The following is a 14,712-nucleotide window of genomic DNA, read 5'->3' on the forward strand; positions in this document are numbered from 1 at the left end:
CAAAACATTCAAACGAAGATAATCTTAGATGGAACAATATCGGAGAGATTACAACCGAAAATAACAAAGTCTCTGCTGAAATCCCAAATAAGAGTACAGAGAGAAGAATACTTTCAGAGCCTAATCAGGAAACGTATCTGGGATAAGCAAGCACGATTAAGAGTTTACAAAACAGCCTTGGCAAATCAGTAAGTCCCTTCTACTGGACCGATCTGCTTGATGCTTTTCTCTCTCTCTCCGGAATTACCTGCCGGTGAATCATGAGACAGTGATAGGTCTCTAAGTTCGGCCAACTTCGAGTAATCATGAAATCAAATCATTAATAATGATCATACCAACAATTGCAAGCGAAGGCTTACACTAGCCCGCAATACATTGCGTAGTTAGCGGTTGCTAAGCGAACACCTGTCGAAGGATAACCTAGCTACACTATATAGAAGACCTGCGATTAAAAATACCATTTCCTTCTACGACACAATACCAAGCTTTCCATCAAGAACTGCGGGAGAAAAAGAGGCGAACGAGTTATCTGACCCATTTATAAAGAATGCTTCGGAGCAGCAGGGGTCCTCTAGTTAAAATGAGCAGCCAACAAATACTACAACAGTGAGAACAATGGCCCAGAAAACTAGTACTGAAGTTGCTTATGTAGTTCAAAGTTGAGTAATTCTAAATTTCTTGTTGGGAACTTGCTAAATGAACTAATACTGTTGTTCGAACGCCATGTCTCCATCGGAAGAACTGCGTGTGTAAAGATTGGATTACAGTAAGTGAATCAACAAGTAAGCCCTTTTACTGTATAATGGATCATCGATCGACATGCTCGGCCATGTAACCACGTCAGTGAGTGCCGAGAATAGCCTCGGTCTGACACATACAAAGAATACATTTCAAACTATTAGGAAAATGATCACCGCTTTTATATATTTTCACCACTGAATATGCAAACTGAATTTGCGGTCAATTTAGCGATACATGAACGATGTGAAAGGAATGATATGGTAACTAATTCCCTAGAAAAACGCAGGGAGAAATTAAAGCTCGTTTAGTACACAAATTGCACTTGCAAGTCCTTCTTGTCACATCCGAATGTTCAGGTAGGATATTTCACATAAAAGTGTCCCGAAAGGTGCTATAAAATACACGACAGTTATTACAGTGTAATCAAAATTCATCCCCTAACAAAAAGAAATCAAGTTCTCGCAATTTTGCCGGTGTCATAAACTAGGATTTTGTATAGGTGACTGGCGATTTAACTTCAAGAGAACCGAGATATAACTAGTTCTCGAGTTAATTTTTTTTTTTTCAATAAAGATTTTTCTTCATCAGTTGTCACAGTATCACGTGCGCGTGAGGGCGGTAGAATGCCAGTCGTAAGAGGTGAGGGAGTGTGGAGGTCCAAGATGAGTCCGGTATTTCTTCCACTCGGTGGCTCCGACCTGGCGTGGCCTAGGTTGTCCTTTCCGCCCTTCGTGGCCCTTTGCTTCCTTTTGCCCGTACCGTACTTCGACGTGTCGGACCTTTACCTTTTTTACCCTTCTGATTAGAGTTATGAGGTTCAGCTCCATGGCTAAATGGTTAGCGTGTTGGCCTTTGGTCCCAGAGGGTCCGGGTTCGATTAACTATAATTGGTTCATTCCACTGGCACAGGGGCTGGGTGAATACTCCGTTTTCATCATCATTTCATCCTCATCACAACGCGCGGGTCCTGCATCTGGCGACCCGAACATGTCCTCGGACACTTCCGGCACAAAAAGCTATTCGTTATTCTTTTAGTGTTACGAGAGGATGGTTGACCAATTGTATTTCGTCTTAAAACAATATCCTCACCACCACCACCACTTTTGTTATTCTTCTTATGTTTCAATGTATTTGAAAAAATCCCCCTCTGCGAAAATCAAATGATCGCAAATATGTCTCCCATCAACGGCTGCTCATTTCAGATGGCAACCAGCCATAAGACAAAGCCTGTACGGTTGCTAGGTAACACTGTCTGACTATCTATCCATACCTAACACTGACAGCCTGCACGGTTGCTAGGTAACATTTTCTGACCATCCATCCGTACCTTACATCACAGCCTGCACGGTTGCTAGGTAACATTGTCTCACCATCCATCCGTACCTTACATCACAGCCTGCACGGTTGCTAGGTAACATTGTCTGACCATCCATCCGTACCTTACATCACAGCCTGCACGGTTGCTAGGTAACATTGTCTGGCCATCCATCCGTACCTTACATCACAGCCTGCACGGTTGCTAGGTAACATTGTCTGACTATCCATCCGTACCTTACATCACAGCCTGCACGGTTGCTAGGTAACATTGTCTGACCATCCATCCGTACCTTACATCACAGCCTGCACGGTTGCTAGGTAACACTGTCTGACCATCCATCCGTACCTTACATCACAGCCTGCACGGTTGCTAGGTAACATTGTCTGACCATCCATCCGTACCTTACATCACACCCTGCACGGTTGCTATGGTTACACTTTCGTCACACATTTTGTCGCGTCACATTACACAATTTTTCGGATGAAGCCCAGTCATAAGACACATAACCTAATTACGTACCTAACTACAAACATTGTAGATGTGCAACAAAGTAAAATGTGTATTGTTTTAATGAAAATTGTTCTAAGTTAATAGATCACGGAGTTTCTCTTCAGAATGATTCTGAAAATATTTTCATCAATAAATGCCTTGGAAGAAAACGGTTTTTATTTGGCCTTGGTTGTGGTTTAACGCCGCACTAACACACTTAAAAAGTTTTCGGCGACGCAAGAATGCGAAAGAGCTAGGATCCAGCCCCGGCGATAAGATTATGGGTAAGGGCACTCTATTGTCCTGGGGACAAGAAATTGGTCCCAAAGGCGGAGTTTGGTCAACGGCATTAGGATGCAACGGGAAACCACTGCATTAAATATCCTGAGAGATTCACATGGCATGGCTGCAACGTCAAGATCAGAGACGACGTCTTATGAACAAGAATTAAAGAGTTCGTCGCTTAGCAACCTGTTGAGTACAGATTGTTAGGGTGAGCCTTCACCTGCAATTACTGCAGTGATCATTTAATGATGCGATTTTGTAAATACTCAAAGTTGGCTGAACTCAGCGATTTATCGATGTCCCATGATCCAACGGCAGGTAATTCCGAAGAGAATTAAACAGAAATAAAGCACACCGGATCAGTAGAACGGAGAGACGGATTTGCCGAAGTTGATTTTAAACTCCTTCAATATCTAAATGTTTAAACTGATCACACTATAGTTTGTTAATTGGAACATAAAATAAATCTAGTGGTGACAATTATGCGAACAAACAAAGAAGAAAACTTATCGAAGGTCTACTGTTTCACAAAGCATTCTGCCGTTCATGTCCCATGTTCTGTTACCGGCAGGCCTACTTGTGTAAGAGTCTTCGACAATCAAATCTCCCTAGCCGATATTTCTTGGCTATTCCAGAATCACTCAAGCTGGATACTTTACATCACGCGACCAATTATTTAACAGCACAGCCTCAATTAATTTTTCCTCACTGTCATTCAACTCAACCATTGTTACCACAAATTTGCCTTTAAATTTTTGTTCCCTTACTTTAAGCAGGAATTATATCCATGACGTCTGGGTGGTGGTGGTGGTGGTGGTAGTGGTGATATTCATTTTACGTCCCACTAATTACTTTTACGCTTTTCGGAGACGCCGAGGTGCCAGAATTTTGTCCCTAGGAGTTCTTTAATATGCCAGTAAATCTACCGGCACAAGGCTGCCCTATTTGAGCACCTTCAAATATAAGCGGAGTGAGCCAGGATCTGCCAAGCTGCGCTCAGAAAGCCAGAGCTCTACTGTCGGAGCTACTCAACCCGGCGATGATGATGATGATGATGATGGCGATAGTAACGATAATAATACACGGTCTCAGCTACCGAGATGCCATCTAGGCTGCCTGCGTGTCAATTTTTACTCTACCAAATGGCGGAAGAACGACAAGATATGGATTCTCTTCCACCCTAAAGAAATCCCATTACCTCTATCACAGATGCCACAGGAAGCTTACATTCCCAGATCATACCTTCCCACACCTATGGGGTCGTGGTTGCGAACTGTGTCGCACATGGAGATTTGGCACTTTATTACGGTGAGATGCCCTTCCTGACGCCTAACCCTATATTGTGGGATGTAAACAGTATTGCGTGTTTCTGTGGTGTGTTGTCTGAATATAAAGAGGACAGTGTTGAAACAAACACCCAGTCCCCGAGCAAGAATAATTAATCAGACGTGAGTAAAATTCCCCATCCGGCCGAGAATCGAAACCGGGACACCTCTGAACCGAAGGCCTCAACGCTTACCATTCAGCCAAGGAGTTGGGCCCAGATCTTTCCTTCAAAATGTAGTTTATTAATATGCCATTTACGCGCTAGATGTAACTACAAAGCAGTGGGCACTTCAACGTTAACGTCTGTGCGATATCAGCAATGTACAAGCGGTGTCATAACCGGAACTGTCGCCTGGAGTTCACGTCACCCATCGGTCAGGGCGAACCCCCGATGATGAACATGAAGCCATTTGTTTCTGCACTGTGTTCTCTACTAATGTTAGAGAGAGAATAACATGGAGAGTTTCTCTATGGGGTCGGCTATGAAGTAGGACGACGTAGCGAGATTTTACGACCGGACGTTAAACCTCATCAGAAGAGTTAAGGTCTGCACACACCAAGGCGGGACGCGGGAAGCGGGAACGATCCCGTCGCGAACTATTTTGAGTACAGCGGGATATGGATCCATTCACACCGGTGCGTCAATCTCCCGCCTATATGGCGGGACTGCTGCGAACCATTTTCAATTTGTTGCATGCAGCGTTTTCCCGCGTCCCGCATTCATTGTGGCAGTAGCAATGGCGACTGAACTGTTGATAGAGTGCGTTAAGAAACATCCAGTGCTTTACGACATGAGTAATGAAGATTACGGTACAAGAATGTAAGGAAGAAAGATATGTTGTGGGATGAAATAGGAAAATAACTCCGTCTACGTGGTAACTATCAATTCTTTAATTATCACTGTTTGTTTGTGACTTTTTTGGGGGGGGGTGCACACATTTCTCCCTTCGTAAACTTCCAGATACACGGAAGATGTATTATTATTATTATTATTATTATTATTATTATTATTATTATTATTATTATTATTATTATTATTATTATTATTATTATTATTATTATCAAATCAAATTCAATTGTGAGATATCCCGGTGGATATATATTCTCACAATACTATGGGAACGATGTTAAATGAAAACATAAATTATCTAACGACAAGCAATTATATGAAAAGACATTGGAAGAAATTATAACAAAGCCAGGAATTATATAACGAAAGAAAAAGTTTTAAAAAATTATTTTCGTAAATTTAAAATGATTTTTCTACAGCATTTTATTCCCTGCGTATTTCCGCCATGTCATCGTACTGTGGGTCCCCTCTACTGAGACCAAGTCTCGGTATTAAAGTAGTTTTATTGTTGGGCAATGCAGGGCCACATCCAGATGAACACGAACTAGTATGTGGTGGAATTCGTGTTTTATTTTTGCCCCCTAACGTAACAAGTTTGATACAACCTATGGATCAGGCCGTTTTTCAATGTCTAACAAGAAAGTATCGACACCGTCTGCTACATTCATTCCTGGAATCAACAGAGTGTCAGGAAACCATCACGATTTCCTCAAACAGATAGCCATGAAGAACGTAATGTATTGGACGAACTTCGCTGCGACCGCGTGATTGTAGGTTTCGCTACCGCTCCCGCTTCCCGCGTCCCGCCCTGGTGTGTTCAGACCTTTAATGACACTAAATGGGTGAAAACCAGCGCTGGCACTGGCGAACAATAGCAATATCACGAGGCTTAACGTCTCCATCCGACGGACAAATCGCCATTAGCTCCATATGACCACTGTGGAAATGTTTGGAACTGAATGTACGCTTTTGGCACGCAATCTCCTGCCGGTTGACATTCTGATGGTGATTGTTTCTTTTCGACCATCGGGACTCGAATGGAATGTTTGACGCTTTAACGATCATGGCCACCAAGCGGGCTAGATAACTTGAAGATGTTGTCCGTCTATCCTTTCAATGAACGTCCACGGTATCCATTCTCCTAACAACTCTCCTACGTTGTGAAGGACAGACCACCGCCATCTCATATCTTACTCGTGTATCCATCGAGTGTTTGTATTATCTCTGGTTGTTTTCAAGATGAGAGCGGCAACTGTATGATTTTGTTAGAGCAGTGAATTGTAAAAGTGGATCAGTTGTGTTATACGCACAATACCTCCACACACGTCATTCTTAAAAGCAAATTGTTGTAATTCAGGTAAATTAATCTGAGTTACATGTTCATTTAAACCTCCCTTCAGACCCTCATTCTCAATTTGAAGCAGCAACTTGACTTATGGTTATTTTCATACACTGAAACCCCTCTAAGTAGTGGAGTGCCTACTACAGTCCTCATCCTTCACTGCTTAGCGACAAAGTCAGTCACGACACTGTTTTGTTTTGCGACTTTTGTATGAGCACATTCTGATTCTGATTCAATTTTCCTTCGTAATTAAATAGACTTTCAATCATTTCTGGCTGGTTATAAACCAACGCATAACTTTCAGCTCATTGATACACTACACAGCATTTTGAAGAGTAGTTGGTTCTTTGGGGACAAACTATTTGCTCTTGTTGTTCTGAATACAATCATTCTTCTGAAGAAATTACTTTTTGTAACAATCTATTAATTGTTCCAGGAATATCACTGTGGACTTCCAACACATTATCGAAACCACTAAAAACACCAACGTCTCACGATTCACTGCGAAGGACTTCAGTTAACACATTTCACAATTGTTTCATATCCAAGCACCACGGATCCAACAACCGTCATACTCCTTGTAAATTCGATTGCATTGTTACACTTACTAGCCAAAAGAACCTCTGTCTTAACATTATTGTTTTCAAATTCTCCTGAAGAGACATCATTTTAGGGGCCGATGACCTAGATGTTAGGCCCCTTTAAACAATCACCATCATCATCACAAGCATCATTTCAAATGGCAATGTTAAACTTTCATGCAATAAACCATTATAAAAAACAAAACAAAATAGTTTTGAACCTGCCCAAACTATCATTTAATGGCTATCGAACATCCCCAGTTGAGGGGTGTCCAATGTACAGAGGACTTTTAGCATGTAAACGTATAGGGAATTAAAAGGCGCATGACCAATAAAAAGGGGGTGTCCAGTATATAGGGGTGTCCAAAGTGAAGTGTTTCACTGTGCATGTTCTTTCAGCCTCACATGCCAGTTCTCGTTACCATCAGTTACTGTACTATTGTGAATTTTGAAATCCTTTCATTTTGTTTCTGACGAAACTACTGCTGTATGTTAATGCGTCCTGAACTTCATTAGCCGATTAAAAATGAGGATATCTTGCACTGTGGTCTGTGGATACAACTGGACTGGTGCACCGACGCAAACAGCTCCATTCTATCTATAGCCTTTTGTGCAGGGATCAATCGGCCCTTGAGAATGATAAGTTGGGTAAAAATAAACTCCGTCGACTGGCAGGGCAAGCAAGGGCTCTTGAAGAGAGGAGGCGTGGTCTATCAGGCCGCCATCTCCACTGCAACAGCACGGCCGGCTTATCTCAGCTACAGTCAAAGTGCACACTAACAAGTAAGCCGTCCTCTGTAAGGGCTGGACCACATGGTGAACGATCAGTTGCCATATCCTAATAATCATAGGCCCGGTTTCTTCATCCTCAGTTAACATTTAACTGCATGTTAAAATAATATGTCAGTCAACTCAACCAAATTAGCATTTAATCAACATTGGTTGACACTAAAAATCTGCTAAACTCTCCGTTAACTTAACTGCCCAGGTTCAAGCAGTTAAATTCTCTGTTAGCTCAAAGTATGGCAGATGCATTAGATGCAGAACTTCTCTATGTTGAATATTTGGAATATAATAGGCCTTTTCCAGAAAGAGTTAGAAACAGAAGAAATGATTGTCGAACAATTCTTTCAGTTCCTTGATCGTTAGGTTGGCTAACGTCAGTATGCACTACAAATTTTCTGCCAAGTGCCACTGTTAGCTTTGACCAAGGATCCATTAGTTTGCTTACTTTTTATAATAGGTATATACTTGGAAATAATTTCCAAAAGAGAAATTTGAACCACACATTCTCTTCTCTTTTTTTTCATACGGGTCTATACAGCAACGAAAAATTCACGGTCCAGACAAAAAATGATATTAAATGTTGACTTCAGCTGTATTCAAAGAAAAGCACATAGGAGCGCGCTCAAAAACTGCATGGTTCTGCCACTGCCTTCCACATTCTCACTGATCGCGGCTCTTGTGAGAGTTAACAGCGTGTTAGAGGCAGAGAATCGTCCGTCCTCCAATGTGGGTGATCATTCGGATCCGGAATACAGTTACAATTTCAATAGAATTTAAAAATATCAAAATGTGAAAATGTAATCGTTCACAGAGTTAGTGGGGAGGAATGTTACTCACGTTCTCAGGTACAGATGGAAGTGTAGTGTCCCTCAGTATCTGTATTACTATTTTTTCTATTTCGCAGAATGGAACTTTCAAATTTTGTAGGAAGGCCTCTTACTCCGAACAGATCGATCGATAGGTATTTTATACTTTGTTGACAGGTAAGGCAAGCACGGAACATGAATAGCCTGCTTTCCTAGGTCCACATCCCGAGCCTGATCCAGGTCTCTTTCAAAGCGAATGGTAGGATCATTGCATTACTTTCTGTTGATGGCTACGATGTCCACCCTCCGATTAGAGTCATCGGTAGAGACGCAGTGAACCTCCCATCCACGCTGTCTCAAGCTTTGAGCAATCGACGATCTTACACGCTGGTGGCGGTGGTTGCGCATTAGTTCAGTGCTCCGGCAGAATCCCAGGGTTTCTGTCTCGTTGCAGCCATTTAGGCGACAACGGGTTGTGTTGAATGACCTACCGGGAACCGATCTGACTGGGGTGAGGTTGCATAACATCTTCACTGCGTTTATGGGTTCAGAATAGGACAGAGGTGATTTATGAGTCATCCAGGAGTTTGCTTTCGGGCAGTCTGAATATAACACTACTCCTTTTCCTTTATGAGGTGGTAGCTGGTACAACGACTGAAAGGATACATTTCTCTTAATTTCACGTAGTTTTCTTCCGTCGATCTTTGGGGGAAGAATTTTTTTTTTTTTTTTTTTTTTTTTTTTTTGTAAGTCTGTGCAGTGCCATGTCTTGTTCTTCAGGTAATTTCCTTACGTACTCTAAGTGAACGTCCTGAATATCGAGTAAGCGATTACAAATATTGTAATGCTGTATACTGGCTTCCGATTCTGCGCAAATTATTCCCATCCCTCTGACTCTGGCAATAAACAGCATTGAATTTGGAATATCATCTGGCAGCATCATTATTTCTTTCACAGAACTTCTTTTAATTTTGTCCACATCTTTAAGAAATGCGTTTGATAGTTGTGCCGGGGGGGGGGGGGGCACATTGTAAACCCTGTCAAACAAACTCGTTAATAATCTTGACATTTTGCTCTGGTTTTGGAAGTTTTTTTTACGAGATTATTTAAGCCAGAATTACTGTGCTTGTTAGTTTATGTTTGTCAAAAGAAATTCCGTTGTCAAAGTCAATTCCTAAATACTTGATTCGTTCACTGTTTGTTTTTATGGATGGGATTATTGATCCTTTGAGTGTAGAGACATTTCTTTCTCTTTCTTAATCTGTTTACCCTCCAGGGTCGGTTTTTCCCTCGGACTCAGCGAGCATCCCACCTCTACCGCCTCAAGGGTATCCTGGAACTTCAGATTGCTGCTCGGGGGATACAACTGGGGAGAATGACCAGTACCTTGTCTAGGCGACGTTTCCTTCAGTTGATTTTCCTTTCTTCAGGACTACAGATTAGCCTTTAAGAGGATGGATATGTAAACCAATTTATGCAAAGCTGCTTTCAGCCAAATTTAACAAGGTAGTAGCATCACTTTCGGTTTTGCTGAGTATGACTAGGTCATCTGCGAAAGCAAATGAGGATAACGGCGGTAGATCATCAGATAAAATATATCCATAACGTTGGGATATGGCATGGTCAGTGAGATTTTGTATTACAGTATTGATTGCAAAATTAAACAGCAACGGTGAGATAGGGGACCCTTGAGCTACGCCACACTTCCTTTCGATGGGTTTTGATTTTTTTATGATCAGCTTCCATTTGAACAGATTGTCGGAGAGATCGTTTGAGATGTTCATGTCCGATAGAGTCAAATGCTATTGTGACGTCTAAGAAATGACGCAACAATCCTTTTTGTTAAATTTCACATTCAGGAGGCAACAATTCACGAGGGGAGCGTTAACATGTGTTCCAGGTAATGGCACGAAGCCAGGCTGGTGAGGACGTAGTGTGACATATGAACGCAGTCTCATATCCAGTACTCGTTCAGTTATTCTCCTAATCACCGAATATATGTTTATACGTCTCCATTCCTTAATATCATTTATGTCTCCGCCCTTATGTATTAAAATTGTTCTGGCCATTTTGAATTTTGTATGTACGTAGGAAAATGAAGCATCATGTTGATGAGTAACGTCAGAAATTTAGTAGCCTTGACGTGCCGTAATACATCTGGGCCTGGCAACTTTAAAGTTGTATACTGTCTTAAGGACGTCATCTACTGAAATATTAATATCAGCAGGTAAGTCAGCCCTTTTTTCCATAAGAGAAAGGGGAGAATTGTTATTTTCTGTACCAAAAGTCCTTTCAAAATGATCCGAAATCGTAGTTATTGGGATTTTACAAGAATAGACCTCAGTAGTTTTGTCCAAAATTTTGTGAGCAGTTTTCCGCTTCTGATTAAAGAGAAATGGTATTGGGCTACTTCATACACATGACGCTCTCTGTTTTTCTATCGTTACCCTTTAGACCCCCGCTATGGGTTTCTTGGTCATATTTACGATTATTTTGTAAATTTCTACTTTTGTAATATCTAACAGCAGGATATTGAGGACCAGGTAATTGATTCACCTGATCTGCAAACAACTGCATAACCTCAGAAGTAAAAGATTCCAGCAAATCAGCTCGCGTAATATTTGAAATCCTATCCTCCCAACTCTTCATAGGATTAATATTTTCAGTTTCATGATCAGCGACCATTGAGGTGTCTTCTGTCAATTGTAAGGTTTCCCCAACATTCATGTTACTAGCATACTGTGTTACGATTTTATTTCTCCTTTCCTCAGGTTGAACTTTTCCTCTGTGAATATTTACTCCCAACGTCGAATTACAACATTTATTACGGATAGGGCATGGAAGTTCGCCGCCAGGCTGTGAATCAACGTTGGGCATTTTAATTCAGTATGTTTATTTTAACGTGGAATGAGAGGAACGTTATTTCTTTTTCATAGAGTTACTAACGAAGATATCGGAGCTCTAAGTATTCTTAGCGGAGGATCAATGATGATTTTGTAAAGACAAGATAGATGGACGTGGTGAATACTGAAAAGAAAAAAACATTGTAAATCTAATTCATACGAGGTGCGTAGAGTATACATAAGGGTAGATATACCCAACCCCCATATTATATCAGATGTAACTAATGCGAATTCCGGTCGATGGTAGAACGTTATTACTTCCAAGATTTGGTAACGTTTAAATTAATCTGCCTGAACGTTCCGTGGCTCAGGCGGCAGCGCGCCGGCCTCTCACCGCTGAATACCGTGGTTCAAATCCCGGGCACTCCATGTGAGATTTGTGCTGGACAAAGCGAAGGCAGGACAGGTTTTTGTCCGGGTACTCCGGTTTTCCCTGTCATTTTTCATTTCATTAATCATTCCCCCAGACGAGTGCGATTGGCTTCGGCAGCCGGCACATTTCCTATCCTCGTCGCTAGATGGGGGCTCCATTCATTCCATTCCTGAGCCGGTCGACTGACTGGAAACGTGCTGTGGATTTTCGTTCATTTAAATTAGTCTGCCTCGAGAAGAACTATCTGCAATCAATGCCAAAAAAATAAATGTGGCTGTTGACTTTGACACTAACTTGACTTCACAATTAAATGAAGAATCTTTTAACAGGGAAATCGCATAAGACAGACAACACTGCTACTTACGTAGAACATATTCTTGCATCCTAATTTTGATTAAATGACATTAGGGAAGTCATAATTTTCGTGATCAGCATTAGTAAACACATGTATGATATCAAAGAAGTAATTCATAGCCTTGTAGATGTCACCAAATGTTTGGATAAACACAAGAATCTTAACGTGCTGCTAAACTTTTAACGACCGGACGAGTTGGCTGTGCGGTTAGAGGCGCGCGGCTGTGAGAGGTTCAAATCCCGGTGACTCCATGCGAGATTTATGCTGTTATCCTTCACACCAGCAACACTCTCCAATATTATTTCATTTCACTTCATACTTCAGTTAATCACTGACACAGACTTCGACAGCCGGTACAGTTCGTATCCTCGCCGCTAGAGGAGGGCCTTGTTCATTCCATTCCCGACCCGGATGAAAGTGGAAACAGGCTCTGGATTGTTAAATGATAATAATAAAGAGGAAGAAGAACAAGAAGACGTTCTTCTATGTTTGTATCTACTGCTGCTCGGGCGTGGTAGAATTTGTGACTGCGTGATTCGTTTAACAAGCACAATCCCTCGCGCGAAGGCTCCGGACTGTTGCTCATTATCGTTTTTGAAGATACCATCACAGCCCAGTGAAGGAAAACAAACTTGACACCGACTGTAGCGCCGTTTTGTTTTAGTATCGTTTGTAACTTCCGACAGAGTGAACGTATTTCAGTGTCCTCTCTCAAGACCGACTCCAATACTCAAGACCTTCCCAAGGTGGCGAATTGAGTAGCCGAGCATGTTCGAAACGTGGGTTTGTTGTCGGTGTCATTTAATTAAAGTTGACGATAAATATCAATTTCTTTGTCGAATATAAATTTGCGAGTGTATTTATATGAGTCGGTGGATACTTAGGACCTGTAATTATACGCAGTAATGTGAGAACGTGCTTGTTTTGAACAGAGTTTAAATCGAACTCTCATATAACTTGTCTTGAGTTCTCTAAGGGATAAAAGCTTCGAGAGAGAAACGGATTAGGAATATACATCGTGACTATTATGAAGTGTATGACGAAATAGTAATGTAAATAAATCATTTTGAAAATACGTCTGAGGTTTATCTATTCGTGTTCCTGGAAAGAATAATTTAGATGGATGATAACTGATATGGTGATGTTCCCTCAGTGTCTACGTAATTCAAAGCGTTGAGTGATTTAGATGCAAATGTACTTTACAAGAATCTGGGCTTCCTTGCGGAAGTATCTGTTGCGGCTCTGCGCAAATTTTGGTCACCTTTCAACATCAACTAAGGCAAAATATAGGCGTGGAATCAACTACCTGTCGGGCTGAGAGGCTTAGACGGTTGAGGCGCTGGACTTCTGAGCCCAACTTCCCAGGTTCGAGCCTGGTTCCATAGGATGGTGTTTGAAGGTGCTCAAATAAGACAAGTCAGCCTCCTATCGGTAAATTTACTGGCACGTACAAGAACTGCTAAGGGACTAAATTTGGGCACCTCGGAGTGTCCGAAAACCGTAAAATTATTTAGTGGGACGTAAGGCCATTATTATTATTATTATTATTATTATTATTATTATTATTATTATTATTATTATATCAACTATCTACCTCCTTTAGTCGATGAGAACGGATGCAAATAGAAACAAATCATATTTTACACATTCCTACCACAACTTCAGGTGCTATGTGATCTATATTGCTAATAACGTGAGGAGGTGTGTTAGTTAGTGATAGGCTCAAAAATTACTGGACCGACTGAGTTGAAATTTGGTAGGGGTAGGGCTTGACATTCTGAGACGAGCATGAGATACTTTTGATTTTGATATATTTCACCTTTTCGAACTAGCGGGGAATTTTACAGGGGCACGTCCCAAATTTGTGCAGTTTTTGTCGTACATTAGCTAAAAAAACAGGTAAACGGTTGTCCCTATCGAAAAATGAAGTGCTCCGTGTGGCCTTGAAATTAAATTTTACGTAAGAAAAGTCGCATATGGTTTTCGAGAAATTCATCTTTCTCAGCTGAATGGTCGCCTTCGGTTCGGATCGGAGATGTTAATTACCCTGGCTCGGGGACTGCATGTTTGTGCTGCCCCAAACATCCCTGCAACTCACACACCGCACGCAATACGATAACACGCAGTTTGATGCTGCCTACCCTCGTCACATGGTCTGAGTAACAAGGGCAATAGCCATACGAAATCATATTTTTAATATAGGTTCAGGATTCATATTGCACATTTCATCTTGCGCCATTAACCACTCGAATTCCTGCTCATAAATCCGTACGAAGAATGGATCCATTAGCTAGTAAATAAATAAAGGGAAATTGGAGAAGCGACGCAACGACAGGCGGTGCCGGCGGGGAAGCAATGTACACTGCAACACACGTTCGCTTGATGCACTCACTTTTCCTTCGCACTTCAAACTCGTGTTAACATGGACTGGCATAATTCCGTGAGCCTCGTTCAAGAATGTCAGGATGATACTTTTCCTTCAATTTGTTTTACATCGCACCGACATAGACAGGTCTTATGGCGACGATGGGACAGGAAAGGGCTAGGAGTGGGAGGG

The 14,712-nt window shown here is 41.6% G+C and overlaps 1 protein-coding gene across 1 annotated transcript in view; it reads right to left on the reverse strand.

Moving 5' to 3' along the window:
- Liprin-alpha (PTPRF interacting protein alpha) overlaps window positions 1–14,712 on the reverse strand; it is a 256,453-nt gene that overhangs the window by 212,762 nt on the left and 28,979 nt on the right. The window lies entirely within an intron of this gene.

This window comes from Anabrus simplex, chromosome 3 (assembly GCF_040414725.1).
Source record: "Anabrus simplex isolate iqAnaSimp1 chromosome 3, ASM4041472v1, whole genome shotgun sequence".
NCBI classification, from domain to species: domain Eukaryota; kingdom Metazoa; phylum Arthropoda; class Insecta; order Orthoptera; family Tettigoniidae; genus Anabrus; species Anabrus simplex.